Source organism: Rhinolophus hipposideros, assembly GCF_964194185.1.
Source record: "Rhinolophus hipposideros genome assembly, chromosome: 18".
NCBI lineage: Eukaryota > Metazoa > Chordata > Mammalia > Chiroptera > Rhinolophidae > Rhinolophus > Rhinolophus hipposideros.
This window is the reverse complement of record NC_138064.1, coordinates 35008483-35034692: the sequence shown is the minus strand read 5'-3', so window position 1 is coordinate 35034692 and position 26210 is coordinate 35008483. Positions and strand designations below refer to the sequence as shown.

Genomic DNA, 26210 nt, shown 5'->3' with positions numbered 1-26210 from the left:
GCTGACATTATGAGACTAAAAATATAACTTGAAAAATATTTAATGACTCCTTTTGGCATTATACTATATGTATAGAAGTAATAAACAATTGAAATATGTATATCTCAGTAAGCAATGAGTAAGAATATAGAAATGATTCATTTAAAAGAGCAAAAAAGAAAAAAAAATAGAAATGATTCATTCATGTATTCACTCAGCAAATATTTATTGAACACTTGCTACTTGCCAGGCACTGTTCTTGGTCTTGGAGACTTGAGAGTGAGCAAGAGAGAGACATTTCTGGGACCATGGAACTTACATTTTAGTGGGAATGGCGGACAGATAATAAACAAATGTAATGGTCAGGAAGAAGTGCAAGAAATACAAACCAAAGCAAAGAAAGTGGAAAGACAGACACTGGGGGGGAGGGAAGAAGGGGGAAATGTTGATAAAATGGTCAGGGAACTATTTCTGAGAAGGTGACATTTGAGTATAGATCTCAAAGAAGGGAGGGAACAAACTGGGAATATCTGGAGGAAGAGCATGTAGCGGCCTTGAGATATAGAGTGGTTTAATATTATTAAAAAACTGGAAGGAGCTCAGGGTGGCTGAAATGCAGTGAACAAGGGGACTGGTGAAAAGATCATGGTTGGGATGTAGCGTTTTATTCTAACTTAGAAACTCTTTAAAGTGTTTTGAGCAGGACAGAGATAGTTTTAAAAATCCTAGCTGTTGTGTATGGACTGGTGGAGCAGGGGAAAGAATAGGAGCGTAGCAGCAGAAAGAAAAGTTAGGAGGCTCTTGTGATTGTTTAGATAAACATGGTGACTTAGACTAGGATGGAAGTAGTGTAGATGCTGAGAAATGATTGGATTTGAAGTATGTTCTGAAAGTAGAATTGAGAACTAGCTATTGGATTGGATATAGGGTGTCAAAGAGAGCAATCAAGGATTCTCAGGTTTTTGACTAGAGCAATCAAGTGTACTAATGGTAGGGCCATTTATTGAGATGGAGACTACTGGGTGGGGAGGGTATGGAATCAAGAATTTGGTTTTGGACTTGTTAAATTTCAGATATCTGAAAGGAATTGTCACGTAAGTAGTTGGACACGTGAGTCTTGGGATGAGGGAAAGGTAGGGCCTGGAGATAGAAATTTGGGAACTCCCAATTATTTTTGATGACATTTAAATCATTTAGACCATTACATTTAAGATCACCTCAGGAGGGAGTGCAGTTAGAGGTGAAAAGAGGTTCAAGGTCCCAGTCCTGGGATTCCTCCATCTTTAGAGCTTGGTCAGAAGAGAAACTGCCAGCAAAGGAGACTGAGAAGTCAGAGCCAGTGAGGTAGGAAGAAAACTTGCTTGGAGCCCAAGTGAACAAAAAGTTTCAGAGAGGAGGAGGTGATCAATTGTGTCAGTTGCTGCTGGAAGGTCCAGGTGAGGTCTGGGCATTGCCCCTGGAATTGGCATTGTGTAGACCATTGCTGACCATGGTGGAGTGGAGAGGACAGAAGCATCATTAAAATAAGTATAAGAATGAAAGGGAGTTTTTGCTTTTGTTGCTGTTGTTTTTGGTCTCAGAAAATCATTGCCAAGGTCGATGTGTGGTAATCATTTCACACTATGTACATATATCAAATCATCATGTTGTAAGCCTAAAACTAATACAATATAATATGTCACCTATATCTTAATCTTTAAAAAAGCCCACCGCCCCCCAAAAAAATGAAAGTAAGGAGAGGCAGTGGAGCCAATTTGGTTTAACTACTCTTTTTGAGGATTTTTTTTTTGTTATAAAAGGGAACAGAGTAATGAAGCTGTAGTTGGGATGGTTAAGGGACCAAGGGAGATAGATTTAAGGTGGAAAACTTTGGGATAATGACTGGGTCATTCCCCTCCCTCTTTTTGGTAAACAAGAAGACATGCCTTAGCCGAAGTAGTCCCTAGCTCTCATATTTACAGTCCCAATAAACATGAGAAACTTGTTTTTGAAAGCAAGACATAGAGCTTTTTACATTCTCTATGGTGTTAAAAAATCTTTTATAAAGTACCAGATTTCAGCGCATTTACAATGTGCTTTCTTCTTTTAACTTCTCAGATGTTAGATGGTGTCTTTGAACCAATATAAAGCTGAACTGCTCTGTGTAAAAATTTTCATAAACCGAGAAGTAATATCAGAGTAAAAATTCTAGAGAGGACGTCTATGTCTGAAGCAGAATTGGTGACAATTGTAGTATTCCAGTTGTTTTAGAATATCTAGATAGAGTTAAAGGAATCAAGCATTTCCCCAATAAAAAGTGTTGTATAAACATGTTGATTGTTAAAAAAAAAATTCAAGAGTACTTAAATGCTTGAAGAAAATTAGCTGATACATGCTACTTGATGTTTGTTAGGTAAGGCTTTGATAGGTAGGGCTAGTTCTAGTTAAAATAATTATCCCCATAAAAATATGGTGACCTTGCATTTCCACTGCATGTGGGGAGTAATTTAGAGAAGGGCTATTCTTCAGAGTCCTGTAGTGGTGGTATTTTCACCTGTGCTTATATACACTGTTCTAACACTAATTACTTGATTAGTTTTTATATTGTTGCTTTAATTTCCTGCTAATTGCACTGATAGTATAATAATGAATTTCACCGATAAATTATCTTACCTACTCTTAAAATACAATTTCTTATTGTACTACCTTACGTTGTTTGTAAGTAGTGGTAAAATACGTTTGTAAATGAGAGAAAGCAGAATCGTGGCGGGTTCTTCTGATTGAGATTTAGCACATGTGGGTCGACTCTGTTTCTACATAGATATCATCATGAATGATTCACCAAATTTTAATAAGAAAGCCAATTATTTGTGTATGTTTTGAAAGCTATTGCCTCAGCATTTTATTCATGTTTTGATCAGATAGAACATTTTGTTTAGTGCAATCTCAGAAGATAGAATCCTGTTCTTCCTGATTGGCACCAGTTCTCTTAAAACATCCCCACATTTTTTTGGAAATGTATGCCTGCTGATTTAGAATTATTTATTTGAAAAGTTACTTGGTTGCAACTGGCAAAATGGATGAGTTTTTGTTTTTGTTTTTTTAACCTTCTTTTGTCCAAAGTTTTGAGTGGCAGCCAGGTAAGAATACTTTATGTGGCTGATTTTTCTGTTGGTATATGTAAAGTTCACTTGTGCCAGTGGTAAATCTCTTATCATTCTAATCTGTTCAGTACACCTTATCTTTGAAGTTTCATTATGGGTTGTCAGTTCTGACTTGACTCTAAAGCTGCAGATTTGTAGTTACAGTGGAGAAATATGATAGTGAGAAAAGAAGGGAGGGAGGTAGGGAGAGAGAGAGGGAAGAGGGTGGGGAGAGAGAGAGAATGAGAGCTAGCTAAATTTCCTCATTAAAACTCAGAGAACTACAAATAGATCCTTCTACCTTTAGCCAAAGGAATATTGAGAAGAAAGGGTATAAGGTAGTATGTATAGCTGTTAAAAAGTGGTTGAATTTCATGGAGTGGTGCAGAAACAAAGTACAAGGGCAATAGAAATAGAAATGTAGATACTGGAGAGGAATCAAGTCAGTAGGAAAGATGGACTTAAGGAGTGACTGAGAAAATGAGTCTGACAGCTCATGGCTGATGCAGAAGCAAGTGCCCAGGCTGATGTGAAGGCAGAGAACCAAGGCCATTACCAGACCTCATGTGGAAGTATCAGCCCCAGGATAAAGGGGTGTTTGTGGTGCCTAAAGCCTTAAATATACATTATGTCACCCCGAAATACACGTTATGTTTATCACTGGATTTTAAAAGACTTTGGTTTTCCTGAACACTGTCCTAAGCAGTTTATACATCATTTAGCCTCACAACAACCCTCTAAAGTATATAAACTATTATTTGTAGTCCCATAAGTTGGGTATCTTGCCCAAGGCTTGGATTGGGAACTCAGGTTTGTTCGATTCTTGAATTCATGTTCTCCATCTGGCTGTTCTGCATCTGAACTTGTGTTAAACTTACTGCTTAAGTGTACCTGGTTGTATGATTTCATCCATGATGTTGCTTCTTTTCTCCTTGTCAAACCTGTTTCGTCCCTTAGAGTTCTGAGTTAAAGAACCTTCGTGGACATGAGAGGAATACCTGAACCAAGGTGGTTCTTTGCCAGATCGGGGCACTTGAAGTCAGGTGACCTTGCTGGTGATGGAGTTACTACTTGCCCATAGAAGGGATTGGTTGTGGTGGGGTCAGTCGGGAAGTATGAACTGAATTTTTGTTTGTATATGAACTTAATCTTCCTTGAATGATTAGGAGAAGCAGTGAGTATTGAGGGAATCTGGTGCTTCAGGGGAGGATTTATAAAACTAAGTTGATCAATTTGGACTTTGTGTTGTGATGAGTAAAACTCCATCTTCCCTCGATTAGAATCAGTCTTGGGGAGAGGAGTGAGAGGCAAAGATGGTCTACAAGTTCCTCATGACTAGCTGTTGCAACAATTCCCAAAGCTCAGTTTTCCTTAAGGAAAATGGAAAAGGAGTTTAGTTGTCTGTATCCAGGGTAACCAGGAAAAAACCCATCTTTGAACCCTATGGGCAGGCAGTGTACTTGGAGTTCCTGGAGTCCATCCAAATAATCTTCCACCAGAGGGGAGAAAAGAACCATTGTTCACATCACAGAAATTGTTCAACTCTTTTAGGCTGTACTCCTATGATATCACAAAGGTTCTTTGTTAAATTATCAAATTACATCCAGATATAGATAACAATTCTTGTGCTAAGGGGTAATCATTGCGAGTCTTTGGATATACATTCCCTCCTCTCCTACCATTCTTACCTATTGAATTAGTTGTGACTCTTCTGGTATTCAGAATTTGATGACCTAAAGTGAACATCTGCCAGTTTTGCTTGATCCACCATTCTGAGGCCCCCCTCATTCTGAACTCCCATAATATTTTTTACTTCTTCTATGGCAATTATTTCTTGCGTTATATTTATTTGTATAAGTGCTGTCAGCAGCAATTGTGTCTCATTCATCTTTATACCCCCTACAGTACTTACTACAAAGGTTAATACATGGTTGGGAAATGAATAGAACATGAAAACAAATCCTTTAGTAATGAAATACAGAAAATATAATTTACTTTATAATGTCTTCTTAACACTTTCTTTACATATTCCATAGTCCCTAGTGTACTTTTGTGGCTTTTTCCAAAAATCCCCTTGCTATTACTTTAATTTTAGTAAGTCTCTTTTCTTCATGACCAGAAGCCAATAAAGCTCAGGGTTGGTGAAACAAACTGATTTCCCTTTCATAATTCCTGTGACATATCTTAGCTACTTATGGGGGTGATATTTACCAACTCTTTATAAATGGAATCTGTAAGTCTGTGTCAGTTTATTTCCCTTTAGGTCCTGTGCCTAACAGAAGGTGAGTCCGAACTTGTTTCCGGATTCAATGTAGAATATGCCGGAGGACCATTCACCCTCTTTTTCCTAGCAGAATACGCCAACATTATTATAATAAACATTTTTTTACATTTTTATTTATTTATTTATTTATTTATTTATTTATTTATTTATTTATTTAATTTATTTTTTATTAGTTTCAGGTGCACAAGACAAAGTAATACTTAGACATTTATCATTTATATCCCTCGCACTGTGTGAACCCCCTCCCCCATCCACTATCCCTCTGACATCGCACAGTGCCATTACATTTCCACTGTCTCTATTCCTAATGCTGTACTCCGCTTCTTGTAAGTATATACATACATATATATACATGTATATATAAAATTATAGTTGGCATTCATTATTGTTCAGCTTCAGGTGTACAGTGCAGTGATCAGGCATCTACATCATCCCTGAGGCGGTCTCCCAAATGGGACGTGACCATCGGATACCCTACAAAATCTTTACAACATTAGTGAGTACGTTCCCCAAATTAATGTTCAAAACCCCGTGGACATCTTGTGGTTACTGACTGTGCTTTCTAATCCCCTCACCTTCCCTCTTATCCCCACCCCCCCACCCATCTAGCAACTCTCAGTTTTTCCTCTTTGTCTCTAAAACTGTTTCTGATTAGTTCATTCACTTATTCTTTTCTTTAGATTCCACATATAAGTGAGATCATATGGTATTTGTCTTTCTCTGTCTGACTTATTTCACTTAACATAATGTTCTCTAGGTCCATCCATGTTGTTGCAAATGGTAAGATTTCTTTTTTCTTTATGGCTGCGTAATACTCCATTGTATAAATTTATCACAGTTTCTTAATCCAGTCATCTACTGATGGGCATTTCGGTTGTTTCCATGTCTTGGCTATTGTGTGTAGTGCTGCAATAAACATAGGAATGCATAAAGATTTTTGAATTGGAGTTTTGGATTTCTCCGGATATATACCTAGGAGTGGAATTCCTGGATCATAAGGTAGTTCCATTTCAGATTTTTGAGATTCCTCCATACTGTTTTCCATAGTGGCTGCACCAATCTGCAATCCCACCAACAGTGCACAAGCGTTCCCTTTTCTCCACATCCACGCCAGCACTTGTTGTTTGTTGATTTATTGATGATAGCCATTTTGACTGCGGTGAGGTGGTATCTCATTGTGGTTTTTATTTGCATTTCTCTGATGGGTAGTGAGGTTGAGCATTTCTTCATATGTCTGTTTGCCATCTGTAGGTTTTTTTTAGAAAAATATCTCTTCATGTCCTCTGCCCATTTTTTAATTGGGTTGTTTGTTTTTTTGGAGTTGAGTGAGTTTTTTTATAGATTTGTGATATTAACCCCTTATCAGATATATCATTGGCAAATATCTTTTCCCATTCAGTAGGATCCCTTTTTGTTTTATTGATGGTTTCCTTTGCTGTGAAAAAACATTTTAGTCTGATGTACTCCCACAGGTTTATTTTTTCTCTTACTTCCCTCACACGAGGGGATATATCAGTAAAAATCTTACTCCAGGTAACGTCTGTGAAGTTTCTTCCTATGTTTTCTTCTAGGTATTTTATGGTTTCAGATCTTACATTTAAGTCTTTAAGCCATTTTGAATTTATTTTTGTATATGGTGTAAGGAGGTGTTCCACCTTCATTTTTTTGCATGTGTCCAGGTTTACCAGCACCATTTATTGAATAGACTGTCTTTATCCCACCGTACATTCTTGTTTCCATTGTCATAGATTAAATGGCCATCTAGGGATGGATTTATTTCTGGACTCTCTGTTCTGTTCCATTGATCTATGTGTCTGTTTTTATGCCAGTACCATGCTGTTTTGATTACTGTAGCCTTGTAGTATAATTTGATGTCAGGTATTGCTATACCTCCCACTTTGTTCTTATTTTTCAAGATTGCTGAGGCTATCCAGGGTCTTTTATGGTCCCATATAAATTTTAGGATTATATGTTCTATTTCTGTGAAAAACGTCGTTGGTAGTTTGATAAGAATTGCGTTGAATATGTATATTGCCTTAGGCAGTATGGACATTTTAACTATATTAATTCTTCCTATCCATGAACATGGTATGTATTTCCATCTATTTATATCTTCTTTCATTTCTTTCTTCAGTGTCTTATAATTTTCTGAGTACAGATCTTTTACTTCTTTGGTTAAATTTATTCCCAGGTATTTTATAGTCTTTGGAGTTTGAATTGTAAATGGGATTGTTTTTTAAATTTCTCCTTCTGATGTTTTATTATTGCTATATACAAATGGAACTGATTTCTGAATATTAATTTTGTATCCTGCTACTTTACTAAATTCATCTATCAGCTCTAATAGTTTCTTGGTGGAGTCTTTAGGGTTCTTTCTGTATAGTATCATATCATCTGCCTATAATGACAATTGTAGTTCCTCCTTACCAATTTGGATGCCTTTTATTTCTTTTTCTTGTCTGATTGCTGTGGCTAGAACTTCCAGCACTATGTTGAATAGAAGTGGAGAAAGTGGGCAACCTTGCCTTGTTCCCGATCTTAGGGGGAATGGTTTTAGCTTTTCCCCATTGAGTATGATGTTAGCTGTGGGTTTATTATATATGGCCTTTATTATGTTGTGATATGATCCCTCTATTCCCACTTTCTTAAGGGTTTTTATCATAAATGGCTGCTAGATTTCATCAAATGCTTTTTCTGCATCTATTGATATGATCATGTGATTTTTATTTTTCATTTTGTTAATGTGGTGTATCACATTGATTGACTTGCGGATGTTGAACCACCCTTGCATACTAGGGATGAATCCCACTTGATCATGGTGTATGATCTTTTTAATGTATTGCTGAATTCTGTTCGCTAATATTTTGTTGAGGATTTTTGCATCTATGTTCATTAGCGATATCGGCCTGTAGTTTTCTTTTTTTGTGGTGTCTTTGTCTGATTTTGGGATCAGGGTAATAGTGGCTTCGTAAAAAGTGTTTGGGAGTCTTCCCTCCTTCTGGATTTTTTGGAAGAGCTTGAGGAGAATAGGTGATACTTCTTTTGGGAACATTTTGTAAAGTTCTCCTGTAAAGCCATTCGGTCCAGGGCTTTTGTTTGTTGGGAGATTGTTGATTACTGATTCAATTTCCCTGGTGTTAATCAGTCTATTCAGGTTTTCTGTTTCTTCTTGAGTTAGCCTTGGAAGGTTGTACGCCTCTAGAAAATTGTCCATTTCTTCCAGATTGTCAAATTTGTTGGCATATAGTTGCTTATAGTAATTTCTTAAAATTTTTTGTATTTCTGCAGTGCCTGTTGTCACTTCTCTTTCGTTTCTGAATTTATTAATTTGGGTTCTCTCTGTCTTTTTTTTAATGAGTCTGGCTAAAGGTTTGTCAATTTTGGTTATCTTCTCTAAGAACCAACTCTTGGATTCATTGATCTTTTGTATTGTTTTTCTGGTATTTATTTCATTTATTTCCGCTCTGATCTTTATTATCTCCTTCCTCATGCTCCCTTTGGGCTTATTTTGCTGTTCTTTTTACAGATCCCTTAAGTGTGAAGATAAACTGTTGATTAGTGATGTTTCTTGTTTCTTTAGGTAGGCCTGCAATGCTATGAATTTTCCTCTCAGGACTGCTTTCGCGGCACCCCACAGATTTTGGGTCGTCGTGTTTTCATTTTCGTTTGTCTCGAGATGTCTTTTGATTTCTTCTTTGATCTGCTGCTTGAGCCATTCATTATTTAGTAACATGTTATTCAGCCTCCATGAATTGGTGTGTCTTCCAGTTTTTTTCCTGTAGTTCATTTTTAATTTCATAGTACTGTGGTCAGAGAAGACAATTGGTATGATTTCAATTTTCTTAAATTTACCAAGAGTTGTTTTGTGGCCTAACATATGGTCTATCTTGGAAAATGTTCCATGTGCGGTTGAGAAGAACGTGTATTCTGCAGCATTGGGGTGAAATGCTTTGAAAATATCGATTAAATCCAAGTGGTCCAATGTATCATTTAAGGCTGTTGTTTCCATATTGATTTTCTGTCTGGAAGACCTGTCCCTTGTTGTCAGAGGTGTATTGAAGCCCCCTACTATGATAGTGTTACTGTTGATCTCTGTCTTTATGGCAGTCAATATCTGTTTTATATATTTAGGTGCTCCTATATTGGGTGCATAGATGTTTACTAGGGTTATGTCCTCTTGTCAGATCGATCCCTTTATTATTATATAGTGCCCATCTTTGTCTTTTAATATGTTCTTCATGTTAAAATGTATTTTGTCAGATATAAGTATTGCAACTCCAGCTTTTTTCTCATTTCCATTTGCATGAAATATCTTACTCCAACCCTTCACTTTCAGCCTGTATGTGTCTTTTGATCTGAGGTGAGTCTCTTGCATACAGCATATACAAGGGTCTTGCTTTCTTATCCACTCAGCCACCCTATGTCTCTTGATTGGAGCATTTAATCCGTTTACATTTAAGGTGATTATTGATATGTACATTGTTATTGCCATTTTTAAATTTGTAGTTAGATTGTTTTCATCTTTCTTCTATTTACAAAAGTCCTTTTAGTATTTCTTACAATGCTGGCTTGGTGGTAATAAATTTCTTTAGCTTATTCTTTTCTGGGAAGCTCTTTATCGCTCCATCAACTGTAAATGATAGCCTTGCCAGATAAAGCAATCTAGGTTGTAGGCCTTTGTTTTCCATCACTTGAGTATCTCCTGCCACTCTGTCCTGGCCTTCAATGTTTCTGTAGAAAAGTCATTTGATAGTCTTACGGGAGTTCCCTTGTATGTAACCCTCTGTCTTTCTCTTGCTGCTTTTAGGATTCTCTCTTTGTCTTTAAGCTTTGCTACTTTAACTATAATGTGTCTTGGTGTGGACCTGTTTGGGTTTATCCTGGTTAGAACTCTCTTTACTTCCTGGGCTTGTATGTTGGTTTCCTTCATCAGGTTAGGGAAGTTTTCGGACATTATTACTTCAAATATGTTCTCAATCCCTTGCTTCCTCTCTTCACCTTCTTGTATTCCTATGTTGTGCATGTTGTTGCGCTTGATGTTATCCCAGAGGTCTCTTAAACCATCTTCATTGTTTTTTTATTCTTTTTTCTTTCTGTTGTTCTGTTTGGGTGATCTCTGCTAACTTGTCTTCTAAGTCGCTGATTCGATCCTCTGCTTCATCTAACCTGCCGTTAATTCCTTCAAGTGAGTTCTTTATTTCGGTAATTGTGTTCTTTAGTTATAACTGGTTGTTCGTTATGATTTCTACATCCTTCTTTATGTCGTCTCTAAGCTCCTTAAACATTATTATCATCATTGTTCTGAACTCTGTCTCTGATAGGTTGGTTACCTCTGTTTCATTTGGTTCCAGTTGTGGAGGTTTCTTCTGTTCTTTTATTTGGGACATGTTTCTTTGTCTCCCCATTCTGACTGACTCTCTACGTTTGCTTTGATGTATTAGGTAGATCCCCTAGAGGTCTTAGTTCTTGCTGGGTTATCTTATGTAGTATGTGTCCTTTATATTTGACTTGCACTACTTCGTTCTTCTCCTCTGCATGTGCTCCAAAGGTGACTCTTGTGTTGTGTATATTGTCCTGTTAAAGAAGATCTTCAATTGCTTTTCGCTTGTGAGTAGGTGGGGTTAACTCCTAGACTGACTTGTTGTGAGACTTGGCTTTGCCCACCCCAGGGTGTTCTGCTGCGTGAGGGTTGACCGCTTAAATGTGGTTTGGCCTCTATGGGCTCTTTTGCCTGTAGAGAATTCCCTCTGGGTGTGTGAATTGCAGGTCAAACATGGTAGTACTCTGGTTTGGTCTGGAGTTGGCCTCTGGATATGTTGAATCTTGTGCCTCTTCAGCTGGGCCCTGGTAGGGCAATTTAAGAACAAAGCAAATCACCAAGCACAACAACAACAACAACAAAGAAAAAATCAAATACATTCACATGTAAACACAACCAACAACCCCCACTCAACACAGGCAAAGATATCAAAGATATAAAGACAAAACAAGACAAAACAAAACAAAAAACAGCGCCAGTCTTGGCTTAAGCCCACCAAGTAATCTCCAGATTGTCCTCTGCTGTACCAAAGAGTCCCCTGCGTATTGTGCAGGCACAGCCGGTCACCTGGTGCCCAGAGGGACGTTGGGACTGCAGATTTATATGCGTGGGGTTGAGGGGTCTGGATGGTATGCTTTACAAAGTCAGTGCAGTTTCTGCCCTAGCCTGCACATATGCACACTGAGAGTAGCACCACCAGCCCTGTGTCCATTTCTCCTGAGTCTTAGGGCACTTTTTCTGTGTGTGTGTGTGTGTGTGTGTGTGTGTGTGTGTGTGTGTGGCGGGCAGGAGATTTCTGAGCTGCTGAAACTCGGGAGCTGCGTCTGCTGCTTACTGCTGATCCCTGGGAGTGCCTCTACAGTTGTAATTGCCCCGCACTAGGCAGGCCAGAAAGGGTGGGTGCTGGGGATGGAGGGGTCTTCTCTCTCCCAGCCTAGCCGTGTCACACTCTTCCCGCAGGCCAGAAAAGGTGGTGGCTGGGTGTAGAGGAGTCTCTTCTCTCCTAGCCCAGCAAAAATCACAGTCTTCCCAGCCTCTTCCCTGGGTCAGAGCTGCACGCTATTCTTCCCAGAGCCTGAGCACTAAGGCTCCTGTCATGCAGGGAGTCACGCGGGGCAGCCTGCAGGGTCTCAGCACCCACTCCCCACACAAGAACACAAGATATGGTGAGGCCAAAAAGGAACACCCACAGAGCCATAGGTAGGGGCGTCATACTACTATATTCTCACTGGCGGCTGGGTTGGAGACATAGGAAGTAGGAGCCACACTGTTCACAACCCTCACTGCACTGCTTGCAGGCTCAGCCACCATCTTCTTGCTAGGCCCCATTTTTTGCTAGCATAGCCACGGCAGTTGTATTAGTGGCCAGTGGCTCACTGGTTACAGCTGACGACCAACTAGCCACAGCTAATGGCCATCCAATCACAGTTGATGGCCATTTACTACCTGAGCCAGCACCTTTCTATGTGAGGTTGAGAGCCTGGAAACTGCTCTCCTGGTTCTGTCTTCACAGCTCCTCTGTAATCTGACACTACTCCTCAGTTCAGGGGTACGTTTAAGTCTCTGGAAGGGTGGGGGTAGGATTGGAAGAGCAGGGGGGAGGGGCCCAGGTATGGAGTTTGTGTCCTTTGTCCGGCCTAGGACCCAACTGGAGGATTCAGCTGAGATTATTGCCTCAAATGCTGGATATGCTGCCCCCTCCGCGGGAGAGATCAGCTGTGGGACGTAGGGAAAGAGCCCACCTCCTGGCTTTTGTGTTCTCTGTTCCGTCCTGGGATCCCCTGCGTCTCTGCAGCTGTGGATGCCGGCTGTGTTTCCACAGCCGCAGATGCGGCTGCGTCCCCACAGCCGCAGATGCGGCTGCGTCCCCACAGCCGCAGATGCTGGCTGTGTCTTTACTCTGCTCCCTTCCCTCTTCCCCTGCTTGGCCAATTTGCCTACCTGCAAGTAATCCTTGCAGGAGTCACTTAGCTGTTCTGCGTGATGAGCAGAGAGTCCTTTGATGGGTTATATGTCCCGTTTGTGATAAGATCTGGAGAATTCAAAAAGTGCGCCCCTTTGCCGCCATTCCTATGACATCACTCTGTAATAAACATTTTTACAAACACCCTCTTCCTAGGGGCATTCCACAACCCACTCATACCAGAACTATACACCGCCAACTTTGTACTCAAATCCCTATTCCCACTATCTCCTTTCTATGAATCTGAGCATCCTACCCACGCTTCCGATACGATCAACTAATACACCTCCTATGAAAAAACTTCCTACCCCTTCATGCTACCACAGCAACTTGGATACCTCGTTAAATTAATTGGTCCAAGTACTCAGGCTTCCTACAGGTGCAGATAACTGATTAATAGGTAATACTCCCTAGACCCCCTGGCAGTGGATGCTCTCGGGGCAGGAGCCATTCCAGGAACCTATCTTATTTCAGTAACCACCCAAGAAAAATGTTCCACAAGGACTGGCAGAAAGGATTCACCTATATTTGAGGGATACTGTTGTCACCGTTGTCACAGGAGTATAGGAGTAAGTTGAAACACTTAAGAGTTGTTAATATTCTTGTTACTTACGGCACTTATATGATTTCCTCAGTTATAACAATACCTTAAAAATTTTAATATATATATATAATTTAGTATAAATTTATAGAAGTGTTATTCTATATAATAGACATGTAAAGTAGCTTTGTAAAAACCTTTGGTTGTGATTAGACCCATCCTTTCCTACTATCAGATAAGGCAATGTCAATCTTAAATCTCCTTTTCCTAGAGTTTAAAGGAACACATCTATTCAGTCACTTAGCTCTAGCTCTGGCGTCAGTGCTCCAAAGTATCTTTGCATCCTTTTGTACATGTATTTCCATGTGTACTAGCACCCTGGATTACAAGGAACTAAAAATCAATCTGAAATGGCTAAAGAAAAAACTGAGATTTATTGGGAGGAAGTGTGGCAGAATAGCAACACGGGCTGACCAACTTGGCTTTGTAAGTAAGGCAGCAAGGCGGTGCCGAGGACCTCAGCAGCTGGGACCAGGGATTCCATGTTATTGGTGCTGTCTCTTGCCCTCATCGCTAGACTCTCACTATGTGGTAGTTTCAGGATTTCAGTCCAGCTTCTCTACTCAGCTAGAGACACTGACAATGGTGGCTTCTAAGCTAATGCTTTCTCTGCTTTGCCACCATCAGGGGTGGAGGGATAGGATGCATCTCAGCTCGGGTTGGACAAGTCCCAGGAATGACTGGCCCAAGTTGGATCCCTTGTCTATCCTGGACAGGGCACAGCCCTTCCTACACTGCAGTGGATGTTGTCAGGCAGGAGCCATTCTTATTTTAATAACCACTCAAGAAAAACATTCCACAAGCAGTGGCAGAAAGGATTCAACCAGTATTGGAGTGATGCCGTCGCTCTTTTAGTGGCTACAAAAGGAATATAGGAATAAGTTAAAACACTTCAGAGTCTTTACTATCCCAGTTGCTTATGCATTTTGCAGTGGACCTCATGCTCTGTTACCCAGTGATACCGGACTGGTGATATGATCATCTGATGATTCTCCCTTAGACGAATGACTACTTTGGTTTGCTTTCTGGTCTTTGAGGGTGATGAACATGTGGTTTTAGAATGATCTAAATTTTACCAGTATATTTTGAAAAGGCAAATACTGAGATATCGACCACGGGAAAGTTAATTAAATTACAACGGAGCACATATTTTAATTTCAGTTGTGAGTTGGTTATCTTTTCATTATTGTGAGTGTTTGTTGTTGAATGTACAGCATTGTTGTTCATTCTTTCCCATGGTCCTGCTTCCTATGTGTATAGAGTAACACAAAGGAAGCAAATTATTTTATGAATATCTTTATATTTTAATATTTTTAAGTACATATGAGTTCAGTGGCAGGGAATTTCTAAATTTAAAATGTCAAATGTAATTTAAAATTATTTCTTGTATGTCTATTGGGCAGGAAGTTTTCTTCCTTTTGGGATTTTCCTGATTTTCTAACTAAGTGAAATTTTAGAAAGCTGGGAAAGTTCCTAAAAGCAATGAAGCTGACTTGTAACCCTAAACTAGAAAATTCTTTCTCCCCTTTTCATAGTTAATTCAAAAACTTAGGTAGTTTTAAAAAAAAACACACTGTAGCTCCATAAGAAGCTTTTTGATAGTCATGGAGACGTCGGCTCTGTCCTTATTGGCATCTTCCTGACATCAGAAAGAGAGAAAATCCTGACATCACTTCTCAATGCCTTTTGCTTTTCTTCTTGCTGCTACCTGAGGATTTTGTGTCTGCCACTGAAGCCTTATAATTTAATTCACATTTCTCGGATCGTATCAGTGCTACACATTTGGAACTCTGTGTTACTATTCTTTTGTGAATGTGGTCATAATAAAATCACTTTTATATCTGGGTCTTCTGCTTCATTTCACTCACCTGGAGCATGGCACCCCATCAAAAATCCAGTTGTGTTTTTGCCAAGGCTTGGAGAGGAAAAACTGTACTGGGCCACATAAATGCCCGTGCATTTTATGTATCACTTGAATAAATAATGAATACATAAATGTGCATGTGTATATATATATATATATATGTATATATATATACATATATATATATATATATATATATGTATATATATATATAAACCATGTAACATATGTTTTAATGCAAATGCAAGTCTTATGTATCAAGGATTAGGAATTTAACTGAGGAGAAGCAAAGACTGAGCTGCCTTTGTTACCTGGGGTCATTGAGGGCACACAAACAGGAAACACAACATCCAGGGAGGAGAAAAATTATTCCTTAAAAAGGAGTGCGCTGAAGCCTTGGGTAGCAGCATCAGATTTCAGATTTTTGAAATAAAGGCAAAAAGAAGGCCTGCCTTTTTATTACTGTTATCTACATCTACCTGTTTCTGTTATTAGATTCATGACTCTCCACCTTGCACGATGCTTTTTAACAGTCATAATTCAAGGTTCTCCTGTCCCGGTATAATTCTACCTTTAATTTAGATGAAGTTCATAACTGAACTTTCCCCCTGGACATACTGTTTGCAGTTCACAATGACCAACATAGGATTTATCTCTAGTCAAAAAATAAATATAGAGCATCTATCATATGCAAGCCCAATGTCAGCACTGTAAGGAAGGGAGAGAAGAAGAAGATAGTGTCCGTTTGGGTGTGTTTGGTAGGACTGTTTGGTTTATATTAGTGCTCTGGATGCGTGCAATTTGAATTGTCTGCCCTCAGTTTTGTTTTCCCCATAGGCCCTCTTGTTTTTAGGGTGCAATTTAACAGAATGCAACGTTTTTCAGGAACAAATTTATTGGGTTTTGAAAGCATTACTTGTATTTACTGATAAAATTTGTTCTTTTTTTTCCCTCTGTTTAGAACCCAGAAAACACTCAAAGTTGTGTAACATTAAGTAGAAAAGTCCTAAATTTTCCATGAAATGCCAGGAGTGACATAGTGGTATTTTTGGTATTGTGGTTGAGTAGTGGCTTTTAAGCATTCATTTCAAGCCCTCCAGAATTTCAGTGTTTTTAGAAAGTATTTTAAGTAACATTTCTCCAAGTATATAGGAGTAGAAGTAATGACTGGCATCAATGGATAAAAATTAAGTCATAAAATGTTTAGGGTTTATTAAAAAGTTGGGGTTTAGGTTTACTAAAACATCATGAATGTTTAGTAAATCAGTCATGAACAGTTCACTGTAAAAGTTTACAGTAGAAAGAAATTGCTAGGATTACGTAGAATTCCAGTAATTTGAAATTCAAACTCTTTTTGGAAATTTTTATCTTTATCACCTCAAAATAAAATAAAAGATTTTTTTCTCCTTAAAAGCTTAAAATTTATGATCAAATATATGGTGATGGAAAGAGAACTGACTTTGGTGTGGTGGACACACAATGTGAGATATAGATGGTATATTACAGAATTGTACACCTGAAACCTATGTAACTTTACTAACCATTGTCAACCCAATAAATTTTAATTAAAAAAAATAAGTTAAAAATCCCCCCAATGGCTTGAAATGTAATGAAATTAATTCATAAATTAGGTGACTTGTATTAGATTTGTATGCGTAAGGTACTCGTTTCTCTTACCCCTTTCCTAATTTTTAAAAACTTTTATTATTTAATGGATTTTTTCTTTTTTCAGTAAAAATAAAAGATCTTTCTCTATCCTTTTCTCCAATTACTTCTTTTTCTCAGGTTCACCTTTTTTTTTTTTTTTTTTTTTTTGCCCTATCTGTCTATAAGACCCTACTTATATAAGTGAAAGCCAGACATCTGGAAGCCTTATATGTCTGAGGTAGCTCTAGGTAGGTTGATATGAAAGAAGTGTCTCTGCACAGATGAGAAGAACCACAAAGCCTATAGGGTACAGCCTGTGGTTGGTGCCTAAGCTAATATTTGTCCACTCAGCACAAAGTTCCTAGTTCTGCTTTGAACCCATCTGTTAACTTAAACCTCAATTCACACAGTTTTATAGAAGGAGGTGGCACATTTAGAGACTAAGAAGGAAAGCCTGATGACAAAGAGAGAATGAACCATAAAAATAAAACAGAGAAGCGCATAGATGTCAGTTATTGAGATGAGGAGCCAGTGGCCCTGTATACCCTCTGTTAAACATTGACGGCTGTCACTGATGTTCATAATTGTCCTCATTCATTGAAGATTAGATTGTGTTTATTATCATTCATTTTAAAATGATTCATTTTATCATTCAGGGAAGTGCATACTATTCTTTAAAATTTTTAGAAATCACGTATAAAGGCAGGCACTTCAAGATATTAGTTTTTGTTTTTCTGCAAAAGTGATCTAAGCAGATGTCATATTCTAGCATTTCTGTCTGTAGTTTTTTCCCCTACCTTTTCTTTTACGTCCATTAAAAGGCTATTTCACAAAAAACTTTTTCTCTCTCTCTTTGAAGATAGACCCTTTATTTTAACCTCTACTGTTGGTCTTTTATGGTGTGCTTTCAGAGACATTTCAATGTCCCCTCATAAAGACATTTTTAATAATAGTAGACTGTGAATCCTGTGTGACATGAATGTAACGATTCATTTTCTACATCTTTGCTCTCGAGCCTCTGTTGTAACTTCTGCTCCTGGCCAAACTCCTTGTATAGTTAGTTGTATGTATTTGTTGACCCTATTTTCCCTCCCCCCAACCCCTGCTACATTTCTCAAGCTCCTTGTCCATTTCCACTCTACAGGAGTTCAAAGAATTTGTTTGAACTGCTATCACCAGCAGCTCCTGGTGCTGTTTATTTATTTGTTTATTCAACAAGGGCCAAGTGCTGTTGTAGGAGCTGGGGAAACCCAGGAGAACAAATGAGGAAAAGTCCATGCTCTTGAGCAGATGACATTCTGGTTGGGGAGGAAGACAAACAAATAAAGTAAATTAGATAATGAAGCGAAACCAGTACAATGTGATGGAGGAGGGAGAAGCAACAGCAGAAGAGGGGAGCCTGTGGAGGACTCTGACGTCCACCTGAGTAATGAGAAGGAGTTGGCTGGGGAAGAATGTCCCCGGCAGATAGAGCAGCAAAGACAACGATCAGCTCTGTGGAAAGGAAGAATTGTCCGTTGTGTCCGAAGCCTATGGTGGTGAACATGGTATCCTGCTCAGCTTCACCTGGTCAGTGGGCGCCCAGGCTGTATGTCCGTCCTTCCTGCCAGGCCTCCGTCAGTGCTGGTGTCCAGGTGTTCCCCAGGTCAGCCCTCTTGCTTCCCTGGAACTGACATTGGGTGCAGTTGTTTCACCTGAGGCCACATTCTTCCTTGGCTTTTCCCCATCCTCCTGTCCTGCCTCCTTATTCCTTTTCTCTGAGAGTGTGTCCTCAATGAATGAGGTGAGCAAGAATCTTGGCTCAGCTCTATCTTTAGGAAACCTGACCTAGGACACATAAGAGAATTGTTGACCTTTTTACCCGGCCTCCAGACCCCTCCAGAGTACCTGCTCAACATGTCCACCTGGATGTTCCGGAAACACCTAACACTCAACTTGTGAAAAAATTGCATTACTGAGCATTTCCTTCTTCTCCTCAAGCGTTTGTTCTTCCTGTATCCACTCCTTTAGTTTATAACCCCCTTTTTCACCTAATTATACTAAGAATTCAGAGTCGAGCTTAGATTTTCCCTTTCCGTTAGACCTTATATGTAGTCAGTCAACAAGGAACTCGTACCGAATGTCTCACACTTCCTTTGTCTTTCCATCTCCACTTGTATTGATTTAGTTCAGGGCCCTGACTGAACCATTTTCTTAGTCTCCCAAGTGGCCTCCACACTCCCCTCCCTCATGCCTCTAATCCATTCGACACCATTACCCCTTTATAAAATGGAAAACCCCCTCCAGCCACTTTTCTACTTAGAGTCTTAGTGCCTTCCTATTGGATTAAGTGGCAACTTCCTGGAGGATAAAGTTCCTCATTTCTTGGCATGGCTTCCTGTGCCTGTTCTGTTCTGACCCTGGGCCGCCTTTCCCTCAACCTTCACAGCTGCCAGCACTGTGGGAACTGCTTGGGGGTTTCCTCAGACAGCTTCCAGTTTCAGGTCTCTGATCCTTCAGTCCTGCCTGCTGTTCCTCAGATGCCCATCCCCTCCTGGACAGTCTCTGGAAGCCTTCGTTGTATGCTGCCTCCTCAGCAAAATCCACTGTGAACCACTCACGGAACATTGGTACCCAACTAACTGCTCTCAGAACACTCATTTCAATGTATTCTTATCACTTCCTTTATTTTTCACCACCCACTGGGTTCCTGGAATGCAGAGAATGCGGCTGTTCACATTGCTAGGCACATTATTAGTACATGCTTATTGAACGACTAAAGGAGAAACTTTATTGTGTTAAGTTTCTTGGTTTTTATACAGGATAGCTTCGTGAACAAGGTCGCTGTCCATGCCTTTATCCACCAATTCTGTAGAAAAAAGATACAGGAACTATTTAGATGAAGTGAACTGAAGATAATATTTGTAATGTGTTTCTCCCAGGGAACATGGAACGACAGGGGAGGGGAGATTATCTAATCCCTAAAACATGGAGTTGGGAAATTTATTAATCTGTTAATTATTTATCTAATATTTTCTAGATGCCTAACATTGTGTGGTGTACTGTGGAGAATTAAAAAAAAGATGCAGTGATACCGTTTGTTCCTCGAGGGTCTTAAAATGGAGAAAATGCCAATAATACAAGAGAGTTTTATGAGGGAGCATGTGATTAAATCCTAAAATATTCAAATAAATGCTATTCTGTAAAAGGAGAGTATGAGCTAGAGGGTTGATCAGTTACAAACAAAAACCTCAGATTGTTGAAAGAATTGTTGAAATGAAGTTTGCTAGGCAGAAATAACGTTCATATAATGCAGTAGTTTTCAGCTATTAAGGAGATAACTTTCTCTCGGCTTTGCTGAAGAAGGAAATACATAACTGTGTTTGAAGAACTTTTTGTAAAATTTTTGAATGAGCTTTTATGTTGAAGAAAAAAATAAAGTTCGATATCTTCATAGTATCATTTAAAACAGTGAAGGTGAAGATGGTTTGCAAATGGCGGAAGAGGGAGGTGATTTCTTTAAAGCAATTAGAATGGAAAACGCTTTTCCCTGAGCTTTCTGATTATAAGCTTGCACCCAGATCTGAGAGCTATGGGAAAAGCTCCCAGACTGACCACTCATCATTGACAGAATTAGTTACCTCTTCTTGTACTTTTAATTTCTTAACTAGGTAAATATGTATGTGGTCAGATTCCATGCCTGAGTTTTTTGATTTCCTGCCTGACGTATTTCTTAGTTGTTTCCTTGTGTCTTCATCTAATTCATGCTCTTTTGTGGTTCTGTTTGCTGAGGACAGGAAATACTTTAAACAATGGTAGATCAACCACTCTCCTGTAGGGGTCGCTATGAGAGTAGCAGTTTGGCGTCCTTCCTTGCCACCCAACACCATGTGGCATGACTTGACACAGTTAGTCTGAGGTTTGTGAGATCTGGTTTGTGTTGGTATTTTACTTTTGAGAATGGTACGAGCTCTAACCCCACCAAGAATTCTGCAGGCTCGTATCGATGTATTTTATCACTTTAGTCCATACATGCTACACCTGTGCATTTTTTTTAACCTCTCATATTTGGTGCATTATTATTTTAGAGTTCTCATTATGCCCTATCTGTGTATGAAAAGTTATGTACATAGACACATTAAACCATTTTAGTGGCTTTTGCAGCATGTCTGATGCATGGTAGCCTAAACGTGGCCTTCTGTAGGACCTCAGATTATTGTTTAATGGGGTTGTCACTCAGGACACTTACTGGCTTCCTCCAGTGCTTTTAAAAAATTGAATTGAGCATGATGAGGTGCATCCCCTTGATTAAATGTTTTTTCTCCCATGCAATCTCCATTAGCTGTTTGGCTCCAATTCTGTATTCTTTTGAAGCAGCCCTGCATTGCAAATCAATATCTTTCTGAAGAGACAGTGTGTTGTGAATTGCTTGGACAGCATATGCACAGTTACTTTGGCTGCAATGCTGCTGCAGAGCCCGGTTACTCTGCCTTCCTGGGAACTCCACAGGCAAGTCCATCGTGTTTTGGAAAAAAAAAAATTAGATTTTTTTGGGAAAAAAATTGAACTCTTAAAGCTATTGATACTGAATGTTAGCATGTCTTTTGTGTTCTTCTGAACCATTTTTGGCCTTATTCCAGTGAGGTTAGCTTCTCTGGGATTCTTTCTGTGTTGGCTTTTTTTTTTTTTTTCCTTTGCTTCTGCTTCCCCCTTTCTTGGTTGTAGTACGGCCGTACCATTTCAGCTTGCTAGTGCAGAAAGATGTGAATTCAGTTGCTGGATGAGCCTGGCCTGGTGCAAACACATTGCTAGAGACATGTTAAAGAGTTCCAGGTGAATCGAGCCTGGGAGAGACAACAGCAAAACGGTAAGACGGAGCATGCTTAAAATTAGAGCAAGCGTTTTTAATTTGGAGCATCGCGGCAAGTCTGAATCCTGACTCACTCATTTACAACTTGAAAAGGATTCATTTTATGCATGTCATTTTACTCATCTCCTCTCATTTAACTGCTAAAAACATCACAGATCGATCAAGGGGGCATTTAAATTAGGGATCTGACAGGAGGTTACTCATGGGAGAGTCTCTTGAGGCTCCCCAGGCTACTGCTGCTAGTTTGTAAACACCGGCAGCAATGATAAAAAGAGGAAAAGGTTTAGTGGCTGTGCTTCTTTGCCATAGCTGAGTCTTATTTCTCCTGAAACTCATTGCTTACAGCTGAAAGAGATTTTACAGATTGTTTTGCCTGGCTAGGCTTGGCTGCATGCCCTCTGAGTCAAGCCGGTGAAGGACAGAAGACCACTTTTTTCATTTGGGTAAACTGATGTCCATGAATTAGCTGGGTTGGATCTGAGTGAAATAAACATCTCTGATATATTAGGAATCTGGGGCTTCCTCCCTGCTCAGTTCGCCTCCTCCCCTTCTGGAGCACAGAAACGCACCTGCGTTAAGTATGTGCTGCCTGGCAGAGGTCAGTGTGCTGGTATTTGGCATCGTTACACCTGTGGTGGTTATGCTTTCATGTATGAAAGGGTTGATCCTTCGTACAGTTCTGCTTGAAGTACTGGCTCTGATAGTGGACCATTAGCATTTTGGATGCAAATGGAGAACCCCCGCATGCACGAAGGACCTGGGCAGCAGGCAGCCTATTCCAAAATGATGCTTATCGGCTCGTGAAGATAACAATCGAGAGACAGAAATGTAAACCTTGATATCTACAGAGGTTGAATTCCTCTTTCCTTTGTTAATTGTCACACAGTATTATTAGGGGTGGGGGGCGGTTGGAGTTGAAGGACATGTTTTAATATTGTTCATTGTGAGGCTACTACATTGCATGGTCCTAGTGAATTTTTAAGGATCCATCTATTACACAGGCGCTGAGGGTTAAGGATGTCAGCATTTGAATTTTTGCTTTAAAAATACTCCAGGTATACTTGAACTCAATAATTCATGTAAAATGTAGATGATGTAGGTAGTGAATATTAGTTGAGAACGTCACCCGTACCTTGCTGTAGCATGTTGGCCAGAAGCAACTTGTATATGATTTTGTGACATAGGTATTTTTAAGAAACTCCTGATTACTTGATAGGCTGATTAAGAGAAATAGGTATTTTTGTGACATAGGTATTTTTAAGAAACTCCTGATTACTTGATAGGCTGATTAAGAGAAATACTGATACTGTGTTGGAGTTCACTAGAATTTGGCGGGGAGGAGCCTTACGTATGCTTTTGTATTCACTCAGCTATTTGTTGTAAAGGTTGGACAGCAAGTTTTGGCAATGAATACTTGAATATTCTTCCAAAGAGAGTTCAATCTTTTTCTATTTTGACCTTTTTTATTGTGTTCTGAAAAGTCAAGATGGACTATACGCTATTTCTTTCCATACTTCATTTGTTCTTTATAAAAAACTTTCTATTCAGCAGATAGCCTTGTATTTGCTGTTTTTTTTTTCTGAGAATAATGTATTCTAGCTATTTATGTTTTTACCTTCACTCTGTGAAAGCTGTGAGGTTTATTTTTTTCACCCTGTGACAGAAGGAATTGTGCATTTGAAACAAGTAAGGAATTTTTAAAAAGGGGAATAAATAGAAGAGCGGTAATATGACATTGCTTTGCCAATCATGCGTGTTTTTATTCTGTATTCTACAAACATTTATTAGCCATCTACTATGTGTAAGAAATTGTAGGACATGCTGTGAGGAAATACAGATGAAACAGATACACTTCCTTTCCTGAACTGAAGCAACTTACATATAGTAGCATTGGTATTTTTCTCTGGAATTTGATCCATTATACTTTCTCATGAATAAATAAATTTAAAGCTTTTTGAATGTTATGTTTCCTACTTAGGAGAATCCTTGGCCTATTTTCTTTTAATCATTTATTTATTAAACAAACATTTATGCAGCGTCTACTGTGTAATACTGGAACTACTGTGTATCAGTAAGTAAAACAGATCTGGTCCATGTCCTCAAGGAACTTACAGTCTACTTCTTTTTCAAAAATATTTTAGGAGGAAATTTTGGGACACTTTTTCCCCCCATTTTGGTCACTTGTGAAACAGATACTGTATGCTTTGATTTTTTTTTCCACTTTTTTTATTGTGGCATAAAATATGCATAACACAAAATTTACCATTTTAACTATTTTTAAGTGTACATGTTAAGTATATCACAATGTTTTACCATCACTGTTATCCATTTCTAAAACTTTTTCATCATCCCAAGCAGAAGCTCTGCCCGTTAAGTAATAACTGCCCATTCTCCCTCCTCCCCAGCTCCTGGTAGTCTCTAATGTACTCTCTGTGTCTATGAATTTGTCTGTTCAAGGTACCTCATATCACATCAAGTGGAATCATACTGTATTTGTCCTTTTGTGTTTGGTTTATTTCACTTAGCATATTTTTAAGACTTATTCATGTTGTAGCAAGTGTCAGAATTTCATTCCTTTTTAATGCATGCTTTGATTTTTATATGGAAAAGACAGCAATTTTCCTCCCTCATATGATTTCATTAAATCAAGTTCCTATATGGACATGATAATAGATAATTTAGAGATACTGAAAACAAAAGCCAGTGAGCAGGGGCAAAGAGTGAGGACTAGAAATGCAGTGGGGGGACGATCTACAGATACATTATATTTGGATGCTTTTCATGGCCTGGTAATTGAGCACAGTGTTGGGCTACTTAACATATTCCCCGAAAATAAGATCGGGTCTTATTTTAAGATTTGCTCCAAAAGACACATTAGGGCTTATGTTCAGGGGATGCCATCCTAAAAAATCATGCTAGGGCTTATTTTCTGGTTAGGTCTTATTTTTGGGGAAACATGGTAGATTTTCATGTTAATTCTCTGCTGATAGAGAACAACGATCAGCTGAAATATTCAATGGAACCGGGACTGTGGTTTCTGTCATCGTTAATATTTGAATTTCACCCACTATGCTTCTGGTCCCTTCTTTACTCTATCTAACTTCATTAGCAAAGACTGATTATGTTGAGGTCTGCTTATCGAATGGGAGACTCTTAGAACGGGCAGGTATGTCAGCAATTGTATTATCTCATTGGCTCATCATCATTCATTCACCACTGGGAGAATGAGACTACTCACTCTCCTGATGCCCACTGCAAAGCTTCTTTCACTCCCCACTGCTGCTTTCAGTGGACACTCAATCCGAAAACCCCAGGTATCCTCTGAGTTAGAGAGGAATGAGAGAGGCTGTAAGCTTGATGCTGTATTAAGCAGTTTTCCATTGGGTGAGGTAAGCCTGGCTTCATCATATAGCATTCTGTTTCTCAAATTTCTTCCTGATACCGCTTCTCTTCAATCCAGATGGTTTTTCTGACAGGATCCTTTTTAGAAAGCCAGGTTAAGGCTCCCAGAGTTGTCCATTAATGGGCCATCAACTGATTTGATGATTCTTAGACTGGATTAGTCAGGAGGTTATAGCCATGCCTTTAACATACTATTCAGGAAATGCAAACATGTATGGAGGAGGAAAATTCAACGTGGCAGTGCTCATGCCTGAGTCACCCCGTCTTCCCAGTCCTGTCCTATTTAATGAGTCTTATGCTTTCTGCCCCCTTAATTACTTTGCTTTTCAGGCCTGAATTTTCATGTGAGGCAGAATCAGATTAGTCAAGAGTATGTTAAATTGGGTGGTGGAAGTTGGGGGGAGAAGGGGGACCCTAAAACAGAGCATTTATTTTGTTCAGCTTTAAAAGTGCTTTTCATTCCCTCCTTATACCCTCCCTCCCTCTTTCCTTCCCTTTCTCCCTCCCTCCCTTCCTTCCTCCTTCCCTTTCTTGCATCAGGAGAAGAGAGAATCAGAGAAATGTTGCAGATCAGGTCTGCCCTTTGTTTATTTCTCTTGGGATAGAAGTCCCAGGGGCCATGTAGGAAAAACAACCTGGTGGTCAAGAGCTAGGATCCTGGAATAAATCCCGTTTCCTCTGCTTACTCTCTGCGTGACCTTGAATGTGTTACTTAATTCTTGTGTGCCTCAATTTAATCATCTGTAAAATTGGGGTAATAATAGTACCTCATGGAGTTGTAGAGATGGAGAAAACACTTGTAAACTAATTTTCATAGTAACTCTGACGTAATAAGAGCTCAATAATAGACATCATTATCGTCATCATCACATAGAAATCCTTAATTTCCAACTCTCTTTTCTATCAACTTGCATTCTATCTTGCCCAAGATCCATCTCCAGTTTGCTTGATTATGGTGCA

The 26210-nt window shown here is 39.2% G+C and overlaps 1 protein-coding gene across 3 annotated transcripts in view; it reads left to right on the top strand.

Moving 5' to 3' along the window:
• Positions 1 to 26210, top strand: part of CDK14 (cyclin dependent kinase 14) — a 563325-nt gene that overhangs the window by 89523 nt on the left and 447592 nt on the right. The window contains exon 1 of one of the 3 annotated variants that reach the window (XM_081079443.1): positions 5867 to 5885. The exons of 1 other annotated variant lie outside the window; for it this stretch is intronic. The gene's annotated coding sequence lies outside the window, so the exon portion shown is untranslated. Of the gene's footprint in view, positions 1 to 5866; positions 5886 to 21710; positions 21846 to 26210 lie in introns of those variants that run through there. One more of the 3 variants, XM_081079442.1, reaches the window with a different exon arrangement.